Raw genomic sequence first — 22,461 nt, 5'->3', positions numbered from 1 at the left:
GGTAACCCTAAAAGAAAACACACAGTAACCAGTGTGGGCGCCAGTAGGAAGTCGAAACGTGTGAAAACCACAACTGCTAAAGCTGCCTCTGGTAGTGGGATTTTATCAGGGGGAAAGGGGACTATTGTTGACAATTCCTCGGCTGGTAAAGGGACTGAGATAACACTTCAACAGATACAAGGCCATAGCACCAGCAATGTGGTTAATCTTGATGGAGAGCCAAACATTATTAGTGAACACATTATAACCACACTGGGTAACCTACTTAAGACCCTGCTGGGACCTTTGGAAGAAAGACTTGGGTGTATAGAGGAGAGGCTCATCCAATTTGATCAGGCTAGAGGGGTGACAATTCCAACAACTAACCACGGTGTAGTAGATGGGGATACCGTGGCCGTGAATACCAGGCGCGAAGGTGGTTCCTTGCAAAATCTGCCTACCCCATCGACAAACGATAGTACTACCAGCAGTGTGCCGGTGGTTAGCATTCCAGAACATTCTACTAACCAGGCTCACCGCTCTAACACTAGTGTCCCGAGGATGTCAAACTTAAGGGACATTGAGCCCCCGAGAATACCCAAGAGGACCCCCACTATTGATCTACCACCTGATACCAGCCCTTACTTGGCAATCCTGACTGGTGTCCCGGAACTTAGTAATAGGAAAGCAGAGAAGGAATCTTTTAGCTCCTTCAAAAATAAAGTGATCAACTGGCTAAACCTAAACAGACCCCTCCCCCCAAATGCCACTGGTGAGATACTTATGGTGCGCAGGGTTCCATGGGTGGGTCGTAGGTCTAAAACTATTGCAGGTGACTGCGTCCTGGTCAGTTTTGGGAACCCGAACACTGCTGAACACATTTGTAACTTGAGGTACAACAGCACCGGGTCATCAATTTGGCCTTACCCGCTATCCTTATTCTACCCTCCAGAAAATTTTCAAGACAGGGCGGGGTGTTGGAAATCAGTGCAGAGCTACAGGGGACCCAGAATAGAAGGATTTAGGCAAAATCAGACACAGAGTTATCCGGTCTTACCAAATAGGTTTGCCAGTTTAGACGAGGTGGATTGACTGGACCACACTGATCAGGCCGAAGCAACTGGAACCAAAGTTATAAGCACCATGGGGGTCGCTATGGTATCACCGAGGCCAATTACTGGGGCCTCTAGCCCCCTGTCAGATAGTTTAGTAGTAGGAAGTCAAGGTGTGACAGATTTGGGGTTTTTGGAAGAGCAGGCCCCCATAGCTGGGGGGCAAACCACTAGTAGGGATCAGGATGGTGAGTGCGTGGTGGGGAGTGTCCATGCTCTGGGCCCAGAAAGTATGAAGGTTCTCTCATGGAACCTCGCTGGCATTGCCAATAAATTTGATTGTAGTGACTGGGGTTCCTTAGTAGATAGCAACGACATCTGTCTCTTTTAAGAGACATGGGCCAGGGAAGACTACCCCAGGGCGGGTTACGCTACCTTCTATGTCCCTGCTAGGTGGGGAGGCCATGGTAGGCCGTCAGGTGGTCTCGCAATCTGGGTGGACCCATTTGGGCTGTACAGCGGAAAATATACCTACACACTCGGAAGACGTACAATGCGTCGTTCTTAATTGGACTCATGCCTACCATCTAGCAATTGTGAACGTCTACTCACGGCCAGTGAGTGTATCATCAGAATCACCAACTATAGATGAACTTTCCCTTTTTTTGGGACAATTGCCCGCTGATTGTAAGCTTCTGGTGGGAGGGGACGTCAACTGCCATTTTGAACCCTTACAGGGACTAAAAGAGGGTGCTTTAATGGCTGAGGACGATTATTGGGGGATTCCCCCCTGCCAATCGCCATGTCCGAAATCATGGTCACCCTTGGGGTTACAGATTATGTCCCTTACCCTGAACTACGCCCTGAGGGCTTGCAATGGGCGCACTCCGTCCGACAGCCCCTCAGTGTGTACCTTCAACAGGAAGGGCCTTGAATCCCGCCTAGATTACATTTTTGTGGAATCTAGTATGTGGTCTAAGGTCTTGGATTTCAGGGTGATGGCGAGAACTGACAGTGACCACAATGCTCTGTGTCTGGAAATGGTTCACCCGGGGCCCAAAGCAAGTATAACATCAAATGACAACGATCAGGATACAGGGGCATTAGTACTAGCCAATAATAAGCGTAGGGCAACATTCTACAGAGTGTATTGCGAAAATATATGACCTGGCTCTCCCAAGTCTAGTCGAATTAGATAACTTGATTAATCATCCACTAGCCATAGATTTTAATGAGAAACTAGGGCACATTCATGTAGACCTAACTGATAGGTTAGGAGAGGTCTTTACCCGGTTTCTGTTAGTAGGAAGAAGAGGACACCAACCCCAGCCTGGTATAACTCCACGTGCAAAAAGGTCAAGACCGAGTTGATTTCAATGGTCAAGTCCGGTGCTAGTAAACCTAAAATTCATGAGCTCCGGCGGAATTATAAGGAGGTAATTGCCCACGCCAAGTCTGAATGGGATTGGGACAGATGGCACAACTTGAGTATGGCCCTGGAAACTAGGGACTCTAGAAAATTCTGGTCTTTAGTACACACAGGAACAGGAGAACCGAAAGCTGCAGTAGAGCCAAACATTGCTGCATCGGTCTGGGAATCCCATTTTAGCAAACTATATCATGTTGGTCCTTCCATGTCTAACGAGGAAGACGCTAATATCACTTCTGATCACAACGAGCAATTAGAGTTCGCTTTGGGTGAGGTACTTAATGCAATAGGGAGACTCGCATGGGGGAAGGCTCCAGGCCTAGGTAAATTGCCTGGAGACTTGTTCAAGCATCAACCTGAGATCTGGGGTCCCTATTTGCTTATCATTTTTAACTCAGTCCTAAGGGGAATGGAGATCCCCCGTATTTGGCTGGGTGCAGAGATAGTACCAATTTTTAAAAAGGGTTCTCCTCTGCTCCCAGCCAACTACAGGCCGATCAGCCTCATAGATGTACCTCAAAAACTTTTTGCTCGTCTCTCCTGGACCAGCTCTTGGTTTGGATGGAGGACAATGCGATCCTTAGCCCACTCCAAGCAGGATTTAGGAAGAACACATCCACCATGGATCAGATTTTTTGCCTCATTCTTCTTTTCTGGAAAACGGTAGGGATTGAGGTGGGGAGTCTGTACATGGTGTTTGTGGATCTGAGGTCCGCGTTCGATCTAGTACCACGTGAGAAGTTATGGGTGGTCCTCAGGGAGCTAGGCGTTCCACCCGAGCTCCTGCATGCATTGGTTAGGCTCCATCAATGTAATTTTGTCCAGGTAAGGTGTGGGAGGGACGGGGCTCTGTCGTCAAGGTTTCCGGTTGGCAGAGGGGTGAGACAGGGTTGTGTCTTAGCACCGACCCTGTTCTGCCACTACGTCAACGGTATAATATCTTACCTTAACAACGTTAGTAACAATGATGCCCCTAGACTGGCAGGCAGGAGGGTTCCGGCAATTATGTTTGCCGATGATACTCTCCTCCTCTCCAAATCCCCTATGGGGATCCAAAGGATACTGGATGAGTTCGGGGACTTCTGTAGAACCCATAGCCTTGAGATCAATGTAGACAAAACCAAGTTCATGGTGTTTAACCCCTCGGCAACAACTAGACCAAATCCAACATTAGGATCAGTTAGGTTAGAAAGGGTTACAACCTTTCAATACTTGGGGGTAACTCTGCATGAAAATCTACCTTGGGCTCCACAGATAGCAAGATCTCGTTTAAAGTTGTCACAAATGGTGGGGGGTATACTGAAGGTCTCAAACTCCTCAACCTTCAAGCCAGTTAGTCCTGCATTGGAGATGTATAAAACCCAAGCTAGAGTTGCCATACTCTACGGTGGTGAACTGTGGGGTTACAATGCAGGAGCAGAACTCATAAAGGTAGAGACAAACTTCCTTATATGGCTGTTGTCTCTCCCTCAAGGTACGCCCCTTCTACCCCTGAGACTAGATCTGGGACTCCCTTCTATAGGAGATGAGTTAGCCCTAAAACCACTGAGGTTCTGGCACAGGCTATGGTCCACTTCTGAATTGTCCCACTATAGGCAAGACCTGAAGCATGTCTTGAGCTATAACTGTTCTGACAGAATACCCTGGTTGTCACAGGTAAAAAGAGAACTTCTGCGATTAGGTTTGACTGATCTATGGGATGACCCAGAAAGAGGCTGTCGTGAGGTCTCTCGTAAATCGCTTACCAAGATCTTCAAGGACAAAAGCTTAACTACTCTCCTGTGTTCCCCTAAAATCGGCACCCTCACTGAACAATTTTTAATTTCCAAAAGTTCTTTTAAATTTGAAGAATTCATGGACATTATTTTTCCCATCACTGCAAGGAAACTTTTTATTCAATGGAGGTTTGGTACATTGCCTACTAAAGACTTCAAAAGTAAATGGTCTGCATTGGACAATAAAATCTGCCCAGGGTGCAGCGCGAATGTGGAGGATGAACTGCACATTATGTTCTTTTGCCCAGCATACAGCAGACCACGGAAGCATTGGCTTGTACCTTTGTGCAGGAATCTAGGCTTTAGACACTGTATGCACTCCTTTAGAATTTTAAAGACAAGCACCCTACATTGTATCGTATTTGCAGTCTCCAAATATTTAATGGCTATGTGGTTGATAAGGCAAAATCTGTTGAAAGGCCAAACCTTAACCGCGAGATAAACGGCAAGTGCCCAGTATCTTGACTACTATTGATCCGCACATATAATGAATTAATCTAATATCCGATTCCTTGCAATGTTGTATTCTGTAACTCTGTATAATTAATGCTTTTTTGGCTTGTATATATATGAATGATGATGGTTTTATTGTATTTTTGCATCTTTTATGGCCTTGACGGCCGAAATAAAGAACTTTTGGATACTTGGATACTTGGACTGGAAATTAAAGTGTAAAACACAGGTTTTCTCAGTTTACGCACACAGAATGTGGAAAGACATCCCTGTATCCATCAGGACCAGCTCACATCTGCTCCTGTTTAGGAAAGACTGGAAGATATACCTTTTGAAGGAAAACACCATCATAATGAAGTAATAGTCCATCTCTACTCTCATAACACAGTTCCTCCAATCTCCTATTCACTGGATAATTTTCTTCAATGTTGATCAGCACTCCACTGCCTGTTAGCAAAGTTTATGTCACACGCATACATGAATCAGCCAAACAGGAACAATGTTTTTTGGTTTTAAATTCTTAAAAATCTTCTGTGATCAATGTGCCTCACAACCTTCCATACAACAATAAGCGTAAATATGGGAAAGACATTGCGGATACTTCTTGAGGGTGGTAGCAAAAACACATGTAAAGGTAAGTTTTTTTTATTAGTGACTAGCAGTTTTTGTGAAAATACATCTCTCCTTTTAACATGAGTTACAACACATCTCATTACACTGGATTCTGCTTTTCCAGTTGCAGAAACATGATTTCCTTTATGTCTTAACTTATCCAGGTAAGTTTCCAACCATCCCACATGGCACTCTTTTGTTTTTTCAGAAAAAGCCTTGCTATTTGCTAGTTCTGTTTAATTCTTCCCTGTCGGGCATCACTTTCTGCATACTTTAATCCTCAGCTCCATAATACCTCAAGAAGTCACAAAGTGCATTATAAAACGCATGCATTCATTCATTCACCTATCCACTCTTTCTTACTTGTGACTCTGGACTAGGTGGGCTGCAGTATTGGGGCTATCTATGGGTTTACAAGGAGTTAGCCACGTGGAAGAAATGTAAAGTCTTTTCATGGTTCTGAGCATGTGCAACAATGTTTTTTCACTTTAAGGGCTGAAGTTGGTAATGTTAACGCAGGATTTCTGGTCTATTGTTATTATTCCAGATCCCAATTCAGGTCGACTAAATCGTTGGTACCTGTCATTGAGTAAAAGGCAATCCACTACTAGGTTAATTAATAAAGAACTTACTCCACTCTGAATAACCACTTACTACAAATAAGTTTTAAAAGTTTATTATAAAGCCAAAGTTATCTGGAGATACAAACATCTCAGAATAAGATTCAAAAGATATACGGGAATCAATACAAACAAAAATTCTCTAAATGCTCTTAGTCGGCAAAATTATATCACTAAAACAAATTCAAAAAGCATTAAAGTTGCCAACATAGACACAAGCTGTAGCTTATGCGTCATTTACAGAAAGGAAAAGTTCAGGTTAGACTGTCCCTACACTAGACTAAGTGACATCCCTAATTAACAAGATCTTTACCTAAAAAGGTGTCAGCCGTGGTGACTTCCAAGGAAGATCACACACTTCTCTTAGTCTTTGTTGCAAATCGATCTCTGCAGTTAACCTATCTGCCTACCCATCCGTTCTCTTAGGCTCCTCAGACCATCTGCTCTAACTCCACCCAGAGGTGCTGTCCCTAATACAAAATCACATTTCCAATAGAACCGCCCTTAGAGACGCCCCTCACGTGGTGTTGGTTCTGGCGGCAATTTCCATGCTGGTACTCCTCTGGGTCCATCGTTAGTGTTGACCTTGCTTCCCAGGCTCTTCTCGGCTGGACGGTACCCCCCAGGAAATTCCTGAAGACTCCTCCAGGCCTGTGCCAGGCTTCTCTGAACAAAGCCCATTCATCACTTTCCTGATTAAACCCCCTCGCACCTGCAAACAGACACTTTCTCTGTGGGCCCCAAATTCCGGCCTCCACCATATCTCCTAAGTCGTAAACCATGTAACAGGCTCTGTGTCTTGTGCCTAACCTTTCTCTAACGAACCCAGGCAGATCCAACGAAATGACTTTATCTATTCAGGCCTACTAGAATTACATGAAACAGGCCTCTGCATTCTGCAAACATTTCACTTTCTTCGTTTAAACAGTATTCTTAACTAACACGCATTGATAAAATGAAACACTTCTATATACATATATTTCAGTTCTATGATCAATAATACTTTAAACTATAATAACATTAAGATCCATATTATGTGGAAATGCATCAGCTTCTTGTATTCTCTGTGAAGTGCCATGTGGCCTACACATTTCTACGTTTAGCAGAATTACATTTTCCCTTACAACAGCCACGTAACATGGGATTTCAACATCATCCTAACATCACTACACAATTCTATATTAGCTTTTCACACTGGTATATGTATTATTACTCTAATTAAACACTCTTATATATTGTCACTCTACATATTTAACACTCTTATATAATTTCTACTAGGCTGATGCAACGTGCTTGTAAATATGATGCACTTCTACATTTTTTCTTAAATTGCGCTCTCTCAGTCCCCCCTTTGATGACTTTTAGTAGTCATCACAATCACAACACCATCCCTAAGATGTGAATTTTCAAACTGAAGTCGTTGCAACATTCCCTCGCTTCATCACTTCTAGGGCCCTCAGACTCCTGTACTGATTCTCCTGCATCGCAGCTAATCTCCTTCCCTGCTCCCGCATGGATCTCTGCAACCTGTTTGATCTATACCATTTGTACAGCCGCACCAATCCCCACAAAGTGATTACACAAATCACTATTATGACGATAGGTTTCAATATGTACCAAATGATTCCCTTTCCTAGGTTGGCAAACCAACCTCCAACTTTACCCATTCCTTGACCTACTTTCTCCCACACATTTACCTTTGTCAAATCCTCAATCTCATGATGTATCTCAGTAATATTCCGTATGTACTTCTCTAGAGGTTTTGAATTGTCTGGAATGTAAGTGCAACATTCCTGGACCTTCAAAGCCTTACAGACTCCTCCCTCTTTGGCTAACAGAACATCTAGAGCAAGTCGGTTCTGAAGAACCATTGCCCTTATCGATTGCATCTCTCCCTCCACCAGCATTAATGATCTAGCAGTACTGGCGGACAACCTATCTACGACTGTTGCCAATCTCCTAATCTTGATGTCATTCAGTATGATTCCCAAAAGAGGAAATGCAGCACCAAATACATCTCCAACTACCTCCTCAGTGCTGACATCTCTTCTTCCTCTAGCTTGAGTTCCTCCCTCTATGATTTCTAAATCCTTAGCATGGTATATTTTGGGAAAGACAATCGCTAAATAGCATGATCCATACCAATTATCTGGTAGTTTCACATATGCATTCCTCCCGCAAACAAAATATACATTTGGGATCACCTGCATTTCCTTCAAGAAATCCTTGGAGTAGTATTCTAACTGGAAAGCATGTTCACAACTTACTTCTCCCACAAACACATTTTCGTAATAGGTTTGACCCCTATGTATACACAGTTTCCCCTTTTTCTCTCGATCTAAAGCTATTGGACCATTACTACCCTTTCTTTGGTGTGACCATTCTTCCTCGGTCCAATCTGTTTTCCATTGACCTGAAGATTTTAAAATCTTCTGCCTCCTATATCGAGCATCCACCTGCCCTACAAACTTTTTCTCAATTTCTGACACTGTACAAGTCAAATTGTTTCTTCGAGCATGTGAAGTATCTAAAGTTTTCCAAGGAAGGAAAAATGTCTGTAACCTGTCTTCACTCTTGTAATAATCCCATTTATTGAGGTGCTTGTAATTTGGCACCTCTGGCAACACGGAGTCAAAGTTCGAGAAGTAGTACTCGAAACCATCACGTTCATAAAATATGCTCAGCAATAAACTACATGTGATTCCATAAGTTAATGGAAGATGGTGGTACCTAATACCCTCGTCTACAGATGCTGGCAATTTCATGCAAACGTAGCAATCTTTGGCCTCCATAGCATCCACATATTCATAAAGCAATTTAGCATATGCATTTGATTTAAAATTTCCCTGCGATTCATCTATGTGTAACCTACGAGTCTCAGCTGCTAGCAAAGCTTTCTCTTTCTCTGTATTGTCCCCCTGTTTGCCAGCAATAGTGGGTTTCTGTGTTGATACACTTTTTGCTTCCTGTGCTGCTCTCACATCATTTTCATGTCCCACTACATATGATATAGTAACCACTAACACTATAAGAGAAATCTCTACCACTAAAAGTGTGCCTACTATGCATTTTGTCCTGCGGTTCGGGTTGCCAGCCTCCATGATCTCAAACAGTGTAGCTCTGCTTTCTTTCACAGCACAAAGTCTCTTTTCTTTGCACAACGTCTCTTCTTGAACCACACCTGGAAGTTGATAATCCTTTCCGCAATTCAGTCTCTGAGTTCTGTAGCCATAGACAACTCTAGCCCTTCTCCATCCGCTAAAATGGAAGTCCCTAGTTTCTTCTTTTTCTTCCACTTGGCGCTAGGTTATCTCTTGATCAGTTTATTTACAAAGTTCTTTTCAAAGTCTTTAGCAATCCGGAATTATACGTGTTCCAACAACTCTCATCACACACTCTAATATTTCCAAATGAAGAAGGAGTTCCTCAAGTATTGGACACCTTGAACAACAAGCTGGAAATTCTACTTTGTTTAGAACCAAGTCTCTTATTCCGCTCAGGTAAGGAGGATAAACGATATTGAGTGTCAGCAATCCTTCAACCTCCACTCCTGGTATCATCAACTTTATTTCCACTATTATGATGGGGTCAGTACTGGTCAGGGTCACTTCCCTCACCCTCCCCGTTCTGCGTGCTTCGGACATCTGTAGCGAGGTAGGTCCACTCAGGAGTAGCGTATCTTCTGCAAGGCACTCGCACCCTCCTTGATCTTCTTGGACCTTCCTGTTCCTGTCCTTGTGCACCTTCGTCTGGATCTGAGTCTTCGGATATAGGAGCAAGGGTTCTCTCTGGAGTTGGCTTTAAGTTCGCCCTCTGTTTTCTTTCGGGCCAACTAACTTCTCCACGCCTTGTTCTCCTATTTCTCGTCCTCACACTCTGTTCTTGATCGCTCTGGTACTGATCTGTGTCCGAGCCGTATTCACAACAGCTTTCTCCTTCAGTGGCAACTTCAGTTTCACTGCCGTCCTGCCTTTCTTCTTCTGGATCTGTGACACTCCCAACTTCCTCTGACACCCCCACAGCTTGACTGATCCCCTCTAGTGGTTCACTGTCCACTGCTGGATTTTCATCTACGAGAGGAGCTGTTTCTTCCAGGGGTGCTGGAACTCTTCGAGTATGGGAAGCGTGGATCCAATTAGGCAGTCCTCCGCACTTCACAGCGGTGTTCGTCATTAAGATGATCTGGTATGGCCCCTTCCAGCGCACATCTAGGCAGTTCTTCCGGACGTGCTTCTTAATTAGCACCCAATCTCCTGGATACAAGTCGTGACATAGATCTCTGGAAGATGGGACTTCAGCAGCCTGCACCTGAAGGGACACAGAATGAAGGGCGTCAGACAGTCCCTTGCAGTAATCCAAGATCAAGCCATCTGTAATGTTCAACAAAGCAGTGGTTGGGACGGTTGGAAGTCTCATTGCCCTCCCCATTAGCACCTCGTGTGGAGAGAGACCGGTCCTCCTGTCGGGTGTGCTACGCATACTCATAAGCACCAAGGGCAAAGCATCAGGCCAACTTAAGGAAGTCGAGGAACATACTTTGGCAATTCGGCATTTCAACGTCCCGTGTATCTGCTCCACGATACCTGAAGCCTCTGGTCGATAGCTACAGTGCAACTTCTGATCAATGTTCAATGCAGAGCAGAGCATCTTCACAATTTCACTGTTAAAATGAGTTCCTCGATCTGATTCCAGGGAGTTTGGCACCCCGTAGCGCGGGATCAACTCTCTAAGTAACAACTTTGCTACTGTGAGTGTATCGCACCTACGTGTAGGGTATGCTTCGACCCATCTGGAAAATATGCATACAACCACCAGAACATACCTGAGGCGGTTGACTTTTGGCATCTCGATAAAATCTAATTGCATTCTATTGAAAGGCCCCCCAGACCTCCCAATGTGGCTCATTGTAACTGGTGTTCTTTTCCCTACGTTCAGTTGCTGACATGTAACGCATCTCCTACAAACTGCTTCTGCTGCAATCCTAAACTTAGGACAATACCAAGTTTGCCTAAATACCCTCAGCATGGCATCCCTTCCTAAGTGTACTGGACCATGTATCTGTCTTGCCATTGGACTCACTAATTCCTCAGGTAACACTGCCCTTCCATCTGCTGAAACCCAAAAGTCCATCTCACTTTTCACACAACCTGCTGTTTCCCATGCCTTTTTCTCAAAATCAGGTGCATTGTCTTGCATTACCTTCAAATCCTCCCAAGTATCCACTGTTTCTAACATCATGTTTAATTCTGTCTTTTCCTGAATCCCACCTACTTCCACCTCCGTGAAAGAATAACCGTGCTCCGCACAATAGCGGGCAACTTCGTCTGCATATCTATTTCCTTGTGACACAAAATCTGTATTCTTGGTGTGGGCTATGCATTTAACTATTGCTATTGCATCCGGAACTTGTAATGCTTCTAACAGCAGTCGCACAAATTCCCCATTTCTGATGGGCGAACCAGAGGAGGTCATGTAACCCCTCTGAGACCACAATTGCCCGAAATCATGAACTACACCGAAACCATATTGGCTATCAGTATAGATGGTGACTCTAATTTTTCTACCTGCTATGCAGGCACGGGTCAATGCAATGATTTCTGCTACCTGTGCGGAGTGTACTCCTTCCAGGCAAGCGGCTTCCACAACTCCAGTAATGGTGCAAACAGCATAAGCTGCTCTCAACCGACCAGTATCGTCTCTTAAACATGAGCCATCAACAAAGAAAATTTCATCGGGGTCAATCAACGGCTCATCCACAATATCTGGTCTGGGCTTCGTGCATAGTTCAGTCACATCAAGGCAATTGTGATCTTCACAGTCTTCGCCTTCTATATCATTAGGAAGTGGCATCAGTGTAGCAGGATTCAAAACAGAGCACCTCTTAAGGGTCACGTTTTCCGCAGCAAGAATAACTTGCTCGTAACGCGTGAGCCTACTGTTGGTCATGTGCTGTGTCTTGGTCCTGGTCATTAACAATTCCACAGAATGCGGTACATACACCACTAACTGGTGTCCCATCACTATATTCTCACAACGTTCAATGCTGACACCTGTTGCAGCAACGGATTTGAGACATCCGGGCAATGCTGCGGCTACCGGATCTAAAGTAGCCGAGAAATACGCAACTGGTCTACAGGCATTCCCATGGGTCTGTACTAGCACTGACAAAGCGCAACCTTCCCTTTCGCAGCAGTAGAGTGAATATGGTTTCTCATAGTCTGGCATCCCCAAGGCTGGAGCACGACACAAGTCCTCTCTCAGCTGTAGGAATGACATCAAACACTCTCTGTCCCATGGTACCGGATCACTCACCTCCTTGTGCGTCAGTTTCTGTAAGGGTTTTGCTTTCAGTGAAAAGTTAGCTATCCACTGTCGGCAATAACCTACCATTCCTAGGAACATCCTGACTTCTCTCTGTGTTGTAGGCGCGTTCATTTTCATTATCGCCTCTATCCTGTCTGGTGACACTTTGCGCTTTCCTTTTTCTATCCGATGACCCAAATACTGTACTTCTGTCAGACAGTACTGTAATTTGTTTGGAGATACCTTGTGTCCATTTTCAGCTAAATGGTTCAGCAAGGCAATGGTATCTGTCTTACAAGCTTCTTCTGTTCCTGACGCAACAAGTAGGTCGTCTATGTACTGGACCAGAACCGAGTTCTGTGGCAGTACTAGACTTTCAAGGTTTTTCTTCAATATCTGATTAAAAATTGATGGCCTATCTGTAAACCCTTGTGGAATACGACACCATGTTAAAACGCGATCTTCCATTTTAAAAGCGAAAAGGTACTGGCTCTCTTCATCTAATGGGATTGAAAAGAAAGCCTGACAAAGATCTATCACTGTGAACCACTCAGCTTGGAATGGTATCTGAAACAATATTACTGATGGATTCGGTACCACTGGACAACATGAAACAACAATGTTATTAATTTTTCGAAGATCCTGTACTATTCTAAATTTCCCACTAGGCTTCTGCAAACCCATAATCGGGGAGTTACATGGACTACCCACGATTTCCTTCAATATTCCCTGTTGAATCATAGAGTCAATCACAGGTTTTATTCCTGCTATCGTCTCCTGGGACAATTTGTATTGAGGCGTTCTTGGATAATCGACATTTGGTTTCACCATGATCTTTACTGGTTCTACACCCTTGATCAATCCTATCTCTTCACCAGTAAAATCCCATACCTCTGAAGATACTGCCTCACGTAAGTCCCAAGGAAGGTCCTCCACAGTCAGAGTAGGATACAGTTCTATGCATGTTCTTGAATTTGTAACTTTAAAGGTAGCATCATCGTCAGTAGTCTGTACCTCCACTCCCTGAGGTGTGCAGTATATTGTGCAGTTCAGTTTGCACAATAAGTCCCTTCCTAACAGACACACAGGACTAGAATCACATACCACAAACTGATGTTCATTGGTGTAGTTTCCTATTTTCACTGACACTGGTTCCGTCAAAGGGCTAGTCATTCTCCTGTTTGCTACTCCTACCACTTGGATTGTTTCCCCCGACATCGGTAGATCTGGAACCACTGCTGATCTCAGAGTTGATCGAGTACCTCCAGTATCCACTAAGAATGTTGTAGGACACCCTGCCACTTCAGCCTCAACAAACGGTCCCCTTTGATCCACCTCTAGAACTGCCCCGAGGGTACAGTCCTCTTCTCTGCTTACACGTTGTCCTGTTAATGGATCAATGTAATAACATTTTCCTTCATCTAAAAAAAGAGGCATTTGTCTAAAGACCTTCCCTCCTGTCGCAATCTTTGGTGGCTGCGGGAACTGAGCTCGTGGAGCCAAAGTCCCCCCTTTGGCCACATTACTTCTGGTCACTGTCACCCTTTGAACTGGAACCTCTTGAACTTCCTCCTCTACCTCTAGTTCTCCGTTTTCAGGGTTATAGGGACACCCGCGTCTCCAATGCCCCACCTGGTGACACTGGTGGCACTTTGTCGTTTTCTTCAACGTAGCAATGTCTACTCTAGGTCTCGAGTTTTCCTCGCTGTCTTTATTCTGATTACTCGATTTCCGTCCCATTGTCCCTGTTCCCTGCTGCTGTCCACCCTTTCCAGCTGACTGCATCTGCACCATCATGAGCTTTTCCTTTAATTTCTTTGCTTTCGAATCTATTTCATCACTACAGTACCTTGCGTACCTCAAAATCTCATCCAATGGTTTGTTTTGCCAACAAATTAAATGTGGCTGAATCATCAAACAAATATCAGGTCTCAACCCCAAAACGAACTTCGATACAAACTGTCCTATATCCTTTGGATCCATTACATCTAATCCACTGTATTGTTTGAATGCTTTCAGCAATCGCTCATAATACTCATGAACTGTCTCCTTGGGTTCCTGCCTTGTTCGGTCTATTTTTACCCAATCTATATCTTGTGGTGGCACCTTCTCTTTCAGCCATGTCATCACCCTTTCATATTTTAACATTACACTTTCTGACGGTCCATTAGTAAGAGCATCCCTCTCTGGTTCTACAGTTGGCCAGTCGACACTAACCTTGCATATTGTCCACAAGTCCCCTGGAACCACAATGTCAAACAAAGTGTTCAAGTCAATCCACAATACCTTTGAAATTTTGACAAACCTCTCTACCTGCTTGTACCACTCGACTGGATTTTCCCTTAACTTTGGAAATGAGTTGGTAAATGCGGCCAAATCTCCTCTACTCCAGGGCACATGTACATAATTCCCATTTGCTATTTCTCGCAACGGGAATGCCCCCATCTGCATTAGCCTTCCCTCTGGAGACATCGCATTCACGCTTCGTCTAACAGTTCCCTTTCTGGACCATCTCTCTTCCCATTTGTCCAGATCTCTCCATGCTCGTATTCCTATAATCAGTTCTCTTATGTGAGTCTTTAATCCTGTAGTTCTCTTCTCATCCAAGTCCTGGTCTGAATACTGCAACCTATGGTTACCCTGCAGTGTCTTTGTTCTGGACAAATCTACCGTATATTTTTCTGCTAGTTCAGACAGTTTCTCATGAGCTGCTCTTGCCTTTCGAGTGATGTCCTTTGCCATAAACAGTAGCTCATCTTGCTCGTACGTCTCAATCCTTTCTATTTGCAACGTACCATCAATTATATCTTCTAGATCTGATCTTAAGCTGGACACATCGAGTCTTTTAGCTTTCACCACAGCTTTCAGTACGCCATCTCTAGAGGGTCCATTCACATCTCTCCCATCACAGCTCTGAGTCCTACGTCTGGGCTCAGGCGTGTTATGGGGAGTCCTCCCTTGTTCCCACCTCTCTAGGTCCCATGCAGTGCCATCCTCTCTGGGTGTATGGTGAAACACCTTTCTGTTTCCCGTAGTCCCATAGTATCCATCCTGCCTGGTTCCTCTAGGTGCATGGTAAGACACTTCATTATTCCCCATTCTTTCACAATTTGGCGGTGACCTCCGATCCCTCGACTCATGGCAAGATCCCTCACTGCTCCCTATGTTCCCATGATTCCAGTGCTGTATGTTTTCATCAGGTGCGTGGTGAGTGCACCTAAACCTGTCTCTGTACTCTTGTGTCCTTTGGTCTCCCTCACTTTGCATGAGACGAGACATCTCTCCACATCCGGTACTTCTCTCTCTTCGCTCCTGCCCATTTCCTCCATCACTGTATCGTATAACTCCTCTACTCTCCTGACTTTTACCATCCCACTCCTGACTGCTTGCGCTAGCCCCGCAGTGAGACAAAGTCTCTTTTCCTCGATTTCCCCATTCTGCTTCCTCTCTTGACCTGTTGTTCGGTGCTTCTGTGGACCCATCCCATTCTCTCAAGTCAACCCTCAACTCTTTATAGGATTTCGGCCGTGGTCCCCTCAGGTCCATCGGTCCTCTCTAACCCCCCTGCTCTGTTACGGGATCCCCTGCCGAATCTAATGGGGTGCTCCACGTTATCGGTCCTGGCAATTGCCTCCAGGCATTTGTCTTGTTATTCCTCCTTTCCATCTCAACTTTTTCCCTGTCTAACTGTACCTGTTCTCCCTCTTTCCCCTCCTCTGGGTGATAAATCGACCGTATAGGACATATGGTAACGGGTACTTGAAGAGCATCTGGCAATTCATAAGACTCAACCCTCTCTGTTGCTGGCGTCTTCTGTACCACAACCCTTCCGACTACACTCTGTATGGCACTATGTTGGGGTGACCCTTCATCTTTGGTAGGTACCCAATCCGCTAAAGGGAGTGGCCTATACCCTTCTATGCCAACTCTGTCTTCCCTTGGGAGCTCCGTGCCTCCCGTCTCCCGATTTTCCGGAGGTGGTCTATTATCAACAACCTATTTATTACATTGTCCTCCGACTCGCTCTCTTCATCCTCCTCCATAAGTCTCTTTTCTCCTGTGACCTCTCTCATGGGGTACAACTTATCCACCTCAATTGCCTGTACCCTCCATCTCTTGGCGTCCGCATCCCATTGTGCATCTCGCACTGCCCTTACTGATCGCCTCACCCTTTCTTGGCGCCTGTTCAGATTCCTGTCATGCGCCGCCCTAATCCACGCATTAAGGGCCTCAAACTGTGTTGGTCTAGGTGAAGGTTCCATTGAGGACATAATTGCTTTCAGCCGATGTAACGCTTCTAACCTAAACGTTCCATACTTCGGAAACGTCAGTTCCTCATTCCCTTCCGAAATCTTGCTCCATTCACTAATCCACAGTATAGTATGCAAACCAACATTCGCTGCCATATAGTAAGCTGGTGTACCCTCTGGCGGTGCCTCTTCCCCATAGTAAGAATTCCTTCTTTTTCTCTTAAAAATCTCCCTCAAACATTTAAAACACTTCATGTTCAAAACCTAGAAAATTTCTATTTTCTCCGCGTTCACTGACTTCCTGATGACAATCCACCAATCTCGGCGCGGTTTTCACTAACCGGCCTATCAGAGCGCGGCTTTTCACTGACGTCACACTAACCGCCCTATCACAGCGCGGCTCTAACCAACGTCACTCTAACCGCCCTATCACAGCGCGGCTTCACACCAACCGCCCTATCACAGCGCGGCTCTAGCTGACGTCACTCTCCCCCTTTCGCAGCAGTTCCCCTCCTTTCTCTGCTCGTCTCCGCGGTCATGCATGCGTCCCATTCATACTCCGAAAAATGATTACTTCCGTCCAAGCGATCACTTTCCTTGACTGTACGTCCACAGTCTAACTGTAATTGTCACCTTAACCGACGAAATGTCTTTCCGTGTACGTCCAGACAATCGCCTTCTCTGATAGGTTACTTTCACACGGTAACTTTCGACCTGCGTCCGTTACCCACACATTCACTCTTTCATTCCCCCTATCTCGGTCCTGCGGCGGTCAATGGTACCTCATGACCTCCTTACTCTGGTCGACAACTACTCTGGGTGTTCGATACACCCGAACCACTTAAGCTCTACCTCGAACTTAAGATTTTCACCAGTTCACCCGTTTACCAGGTTACCAGTTTACCAGGTTGCGCGCGCTCACAACCTTCTCTCATTCACACTACAGGCATTCAACTCCGCAAGACATTACAATACAGATACAACACAAAACACCGCAATCTGTCCACGCATTACCCTTGTTATACTCACTCTCTTCCGACACTGCTGCTTCTCTCGTACCGTCAGCACCTTCTTCGGCACGCGATTCTTCCGCTGCTCATCTCTCGATCTCTAGGGGCCTTGGGATAATCTAACCTAGTCTAGATCACCTTCCTCAAGAAGATAACCATCCTCTGCTACCAACTGTTAACGCGGGATTTCTGGTCTATTGTAATTTTTCCAGATCCCAATTCAGGTCGACTAAATCGTTGGTACCTGTCATTGAGTAAAAGGCAATCCACTACTAGGTTAATTAATAAAGAACTTACTCCACTCTGAATAAACACTTACTACAAATAAGTTTTAAAAGTTTATTATAAAGCCAAAGTTATCTGGAGATACAAACATCTCAGAATAAGATTCAAAAGATATACGGGAATCAATACAAACAAAAATTCTCTAAATGCTCTTAGTCGGCAAAATGATATCACTAAAACAAATTGAAAAAGCATTAAAGTTGCCAACATAGACACAAGCTGTAGCTTATGCGTCATTTACAGAAAGGAAAAGTTCAGGTTAGACTGTCCCTACACTAGACTAAGTGACATCCCTACTTAACAAGATCTTTACCTAAAAAGGTGTCAGCCGTGGTGACTTCCAAGGAAGATCACACACTTCTCTTAGTCTTTGTTGCAAATCGATCTCTGCAGTTAACCTATCTGCCTACCCATCCGCTCTCTTAGGCTCCTCAGACCATCTGCTCTAACTCCACCCAGAGGTGCTGTCCCTAATACAAAATCACATTTCCAATAGAACCGCCCTTAGAGACGCCCCTCACGTGGTGTTGGTTCTGGGGGCAAATTCCATGCTGGTACTCCTCTGGGTCCATCGTTAGCGTTGACCTTGCTTCCCAGGCTCTTCTCGGCTGGACGGTACCCCCCAGGAAATTCCTGAAGACTCCTCCAGGCCTGTGCCAGGCTTCTCTGAACAAAGCCCATTCATGACTTTCCTGATTAAACCCCCTCGCACCTGCAAACAGACACTTTCTCTGTGGGCCCCAAATTCCGGCCTCCACCATATCTCCTAAGTCGTAAACCATGTAACAGGCTCTGTATCTTGTGCCTAACCTTTCTCTAACGAACCCAGGCAGATCAAACGAAATGACTTTATCTATTCAGGCCTACTAGAATTACATGAAACAGGCCTCTGCATTCTGCAAATATTTCACTTTCTTCGTTTAAACAGTATTCTTAACTAACACGCATTGATAAAATGAAACACTTCTATATACATATATTTCAGTTCTATGATCAATAATACTTTAAACTATAATAACATTAAGATCCATATTATGTGGAAATGCATCAGCTTCTTGTATTCTCTGTGAACTGCCATGTGGCCTACACATTTCTACGTTTAGCAGAATTACATTTTCCCTTACAACAGCCACGTAACATGGGATTTCAACATCATCCTAACATCACTACACAATTCTATATTAGCTTTTCACACTGGTATATGTATTATTACTCTAATTAAACACTGTTATATATTGTCACTCTACATATTTAACACTCTTATATAATTTCTACTAGGCTGATGCAACGTGCTTGTAAATATGATGCACTTCTACATTTTTTCTTAAATTGCGCTCTCTCAGTAATGAGCTTTTTTTAAATTAATTTTACTGATGTTGGGTTCTGGCACCTTTACCGTGCTGGTATCTGGTTACGATATTTGCTTATCCAGAACATGCTCTGCTACTACCCTTGGGGGCTTCTCTCTCCTTTCACCTTTTCTTTGGTACAGAAAGACAGAGTCGCTCAGATGAACCTGAGCTGACAGTGAACATGTTCGAAGGCACTGAACAGCAGCAGTACCTTTACCACACAGCACGCTTACATTAACAGGCCAGAAAACAAGACGAACTTTGTTGGACGACTGTAGGGCTGAATCAAAAACCCTTCTTATAGTGAATGTAAAAGGTTGGAAGTGCCTTTTCCCTGTCAGACCTGTTTTTGTTAAACTTGTTTTAAAGCGGAACCAGTGTTCCATGAAAAGGAGAAAGGAATATATTAAAATTATATAAATCTGAAGCACCTACTTTGGATTCAGCTCGTCAATATTATTAATCTGATACCTACTTGAAGGCTGAGAGAGTGCCAGAAGAAAAGAAAAATCCGAGTTGAGTTCAGCTAGCTTCTTTGCCAAAAAACAGGAACTCGAGCGAAAGAGGCCCTTCAAAGCCTGGCCGGTATTTTACATTTGGCGTTTATTTGGCTCGTCGGCCCTGTCACTGTTGAAACGAATGCGCGAGCAAGACTGCAGTGCTAGCCAAGCCAATGGTGTTAAATTACATGTTGAGCCGTCAGAGGAAGAACAGAAATTACCCTATCCCTTGTGACGCACATTTGTAAACAGACACAGGCGTAGTAAGCGCTATATAAATGCAATTATAAAACAATGCAATACAGGCCGGGCCTAGTTTATCACACATTTCTGAAGAATCACGCTGGTGCTGGGTAAACTGTTTACATAGAGGCTTTGGAAAACCAAAGATCAAGACTGCTGCGATGAAGCACCCACCCTGATTCCATTCATTGCTTAATATAAATGTTTTATAGCTTGAGCCAGGCTCTCGTATAATGAAGCGCTATAATGACTACGCCATTTTTAATATTGATAAAATGCATAATATATTTCCATATTTGCGCAGCAGGTACATGAAGATCAATGGTGAGAATGCCAGAGTGCCACAAACTAATTAGGAGTGGTAAGGCTTAGAGATCAGGGCTGAGGTGTGAGGGCAGTTGGAGGAAGGACTTGGCATTTGACAGGAAGAGACTTTGGAGCACACCACATTGAGAGCTAACCAGGGTGCTTGCAGGGTTTAGTGGGCAAAGTGTTCCACCATCTTGTGTGTTTTTGTGCAGCCAGCAAGAGGTATTAAGCTTTGTAAGGTTTGCATTACATATGTGCTGGGACATCCACCCAGCAGCACTGATATATCATTGCAACAGGGCAAGAGCACATGTTTATGAGTGTTTCTGTTCACCTTGTAATTGTATACGTACTGGGCACATATGTCCCACTCACTCAGAGAAAGGTTTCCAAGAGATCCTCGCACATTGTTTCTTGTCCTCATGATAGTCCATGAAGTTTGAGTACTTGCACCGCTGATTCTGCATCATTGTATAAATGAAATGTAAACAGCTTGTAGAGTTTGCTTAATCTCGAGCACGGAGCTCTGCACCATATTGGTAACCATTGATAACCATGGAGTTCTCGTTGAATTTACATCCTTGTGTTGTGTGTCTACAAATAAAAGATGGTGAGTTGTACGTCTGAAGTGAAGGCAACATTTCTTTCTTCACTTTTCATTGTAAATTTGGCTAATTAATCTTTACAACAACATTTGATTGGTGTACTTTCATGTTCTATGCATCATTTGCCTCTTCTTTAACCTCATGCATTCACTGAACCACCCATAATCTGTTTGTTTTACTACATCGAAAAATCGTTTGTTGAACAGGCACATTTAGTATCCTTCAAGCATATGTTCTACTGAACACGAAAATGATGACTTACATTTGTGGAGGTTTTCTACGTAGCTGGGTAATTTTCTAGCATGTAGTCTGAAAGTGGCGCCTTGAGGAGATCATTCAAAGCGATATTATGTATATTTGCTGTCATTGGTTGTGTCTGACATTGACATATTTCATATTTCACAAAGAGTGAATTATATTTTTCGTTACATTTGGACTGTGCCTCTCCCATACCATGCACGGTTTTGGTAAAATTAGAAATTGTCTCTGGTGCCATAGCTACAAAAGGCAACTGCTTGGATATGGTGCCCAATTTTCGTGCAACTCAGCATTCCTGCTTTACACTATTGGGGTTGTTGGGTGTTTCGGTATTTATTTTGTGTTTAAATTCAGTGGGCCTAGAAGTGTCTGATCACGTGTACGAGTTGATGCTCCCTGTTTGAGTCACACTAATGCTCTATGCTCCAGTGAGTATGTTCATGTTTTTCTGTCTAGGTGTTTTTATTGATGTCTCATTGTCCCATTGTCAGTGTATTCACTGTCTCAGCGCTTCATGCTCCCTCTGTCTGCGTTGGAGAGTTTTCTATCATAGTGTTAGTGTATTTTCTGTTGTAGTATCAATGCACCCACGACTAACTTTAAGTGTGCACCCATGCTACTATTGGGTCATATGTTGCTCTCCGACTCAACATACCCGTTTTTGTTGTGAGTGTTCTGGCACTGTGGATTATGAGTGGACCCATGCATCATGAATCCACCCATGCCCATGAAAATACCTCAAAGATTGCAAAGCCACTGGCATTGCCATTCAACTACTCCTACACTGGCCTCCCTGGAGAAAAAAAGTGGATTTTAATCATCCCTGACATTAACATTGAATGCAGTATAGTTGGAAATCCATTGAGAAACTCAGCCAATAAAACACAAAATAGAGCATAATGCTCAGTTAGATAAAGGAATGCATCAGCCGCTATTGACTGATATGGGAAATTCAAACTGACCCTTGATAGATAGTACACGATCACACCACAGATTGTGCACAAAGGTACTTATTTGTTGTTTTTGTGTTTCTGTTGGCGAGTACAACAACCTCGGTGTGTTTTATTGGTCATGCGTGCCATAGGGATTCATTATCATCTGTTACATTTCATTAGTCCTTGTCCACTGCTGTATTTAACAGCTGCAGCAATGAACAGCTATTATTGGAAAGCCCTTTTTATAAAGACAATAGACTTGTGTTAAGCATGGCTCTCATAGAGAGCCTTTATTGTTTATTTCAGTTTCTGAATCTCATAACCCACTGCTATGACATTGCAACAGTTGAGAACAAATTGATTTAAATGTCATAAAGTCCTTCTAGGCCAAGATGATAGGGCTCTCTGAGAGTCTGTCAGTGCAGGGCTGCTTGTCTACTTTGACTGAAAGCAGAAAGCACAGCTGTAGGAGGGCGGGAGAAGGCAGGGAA

This window comes from Lissotriton helveticus, chromosome 1_1, assembly GCF_964261635.1.
Source record: "Lissotriton helveticus chromosome 1_1, aLisHel1.1, whole genome shotgun sequence".
Lineage (NCBI taxonomy): Eukaryota > Metazoa > Chordata > Amphibia > Caudata > Salamandridae > Lissotriton > Lissotriton helveticus.
This window is presented reverse-complemented; position numbering follows the sequence as displayed.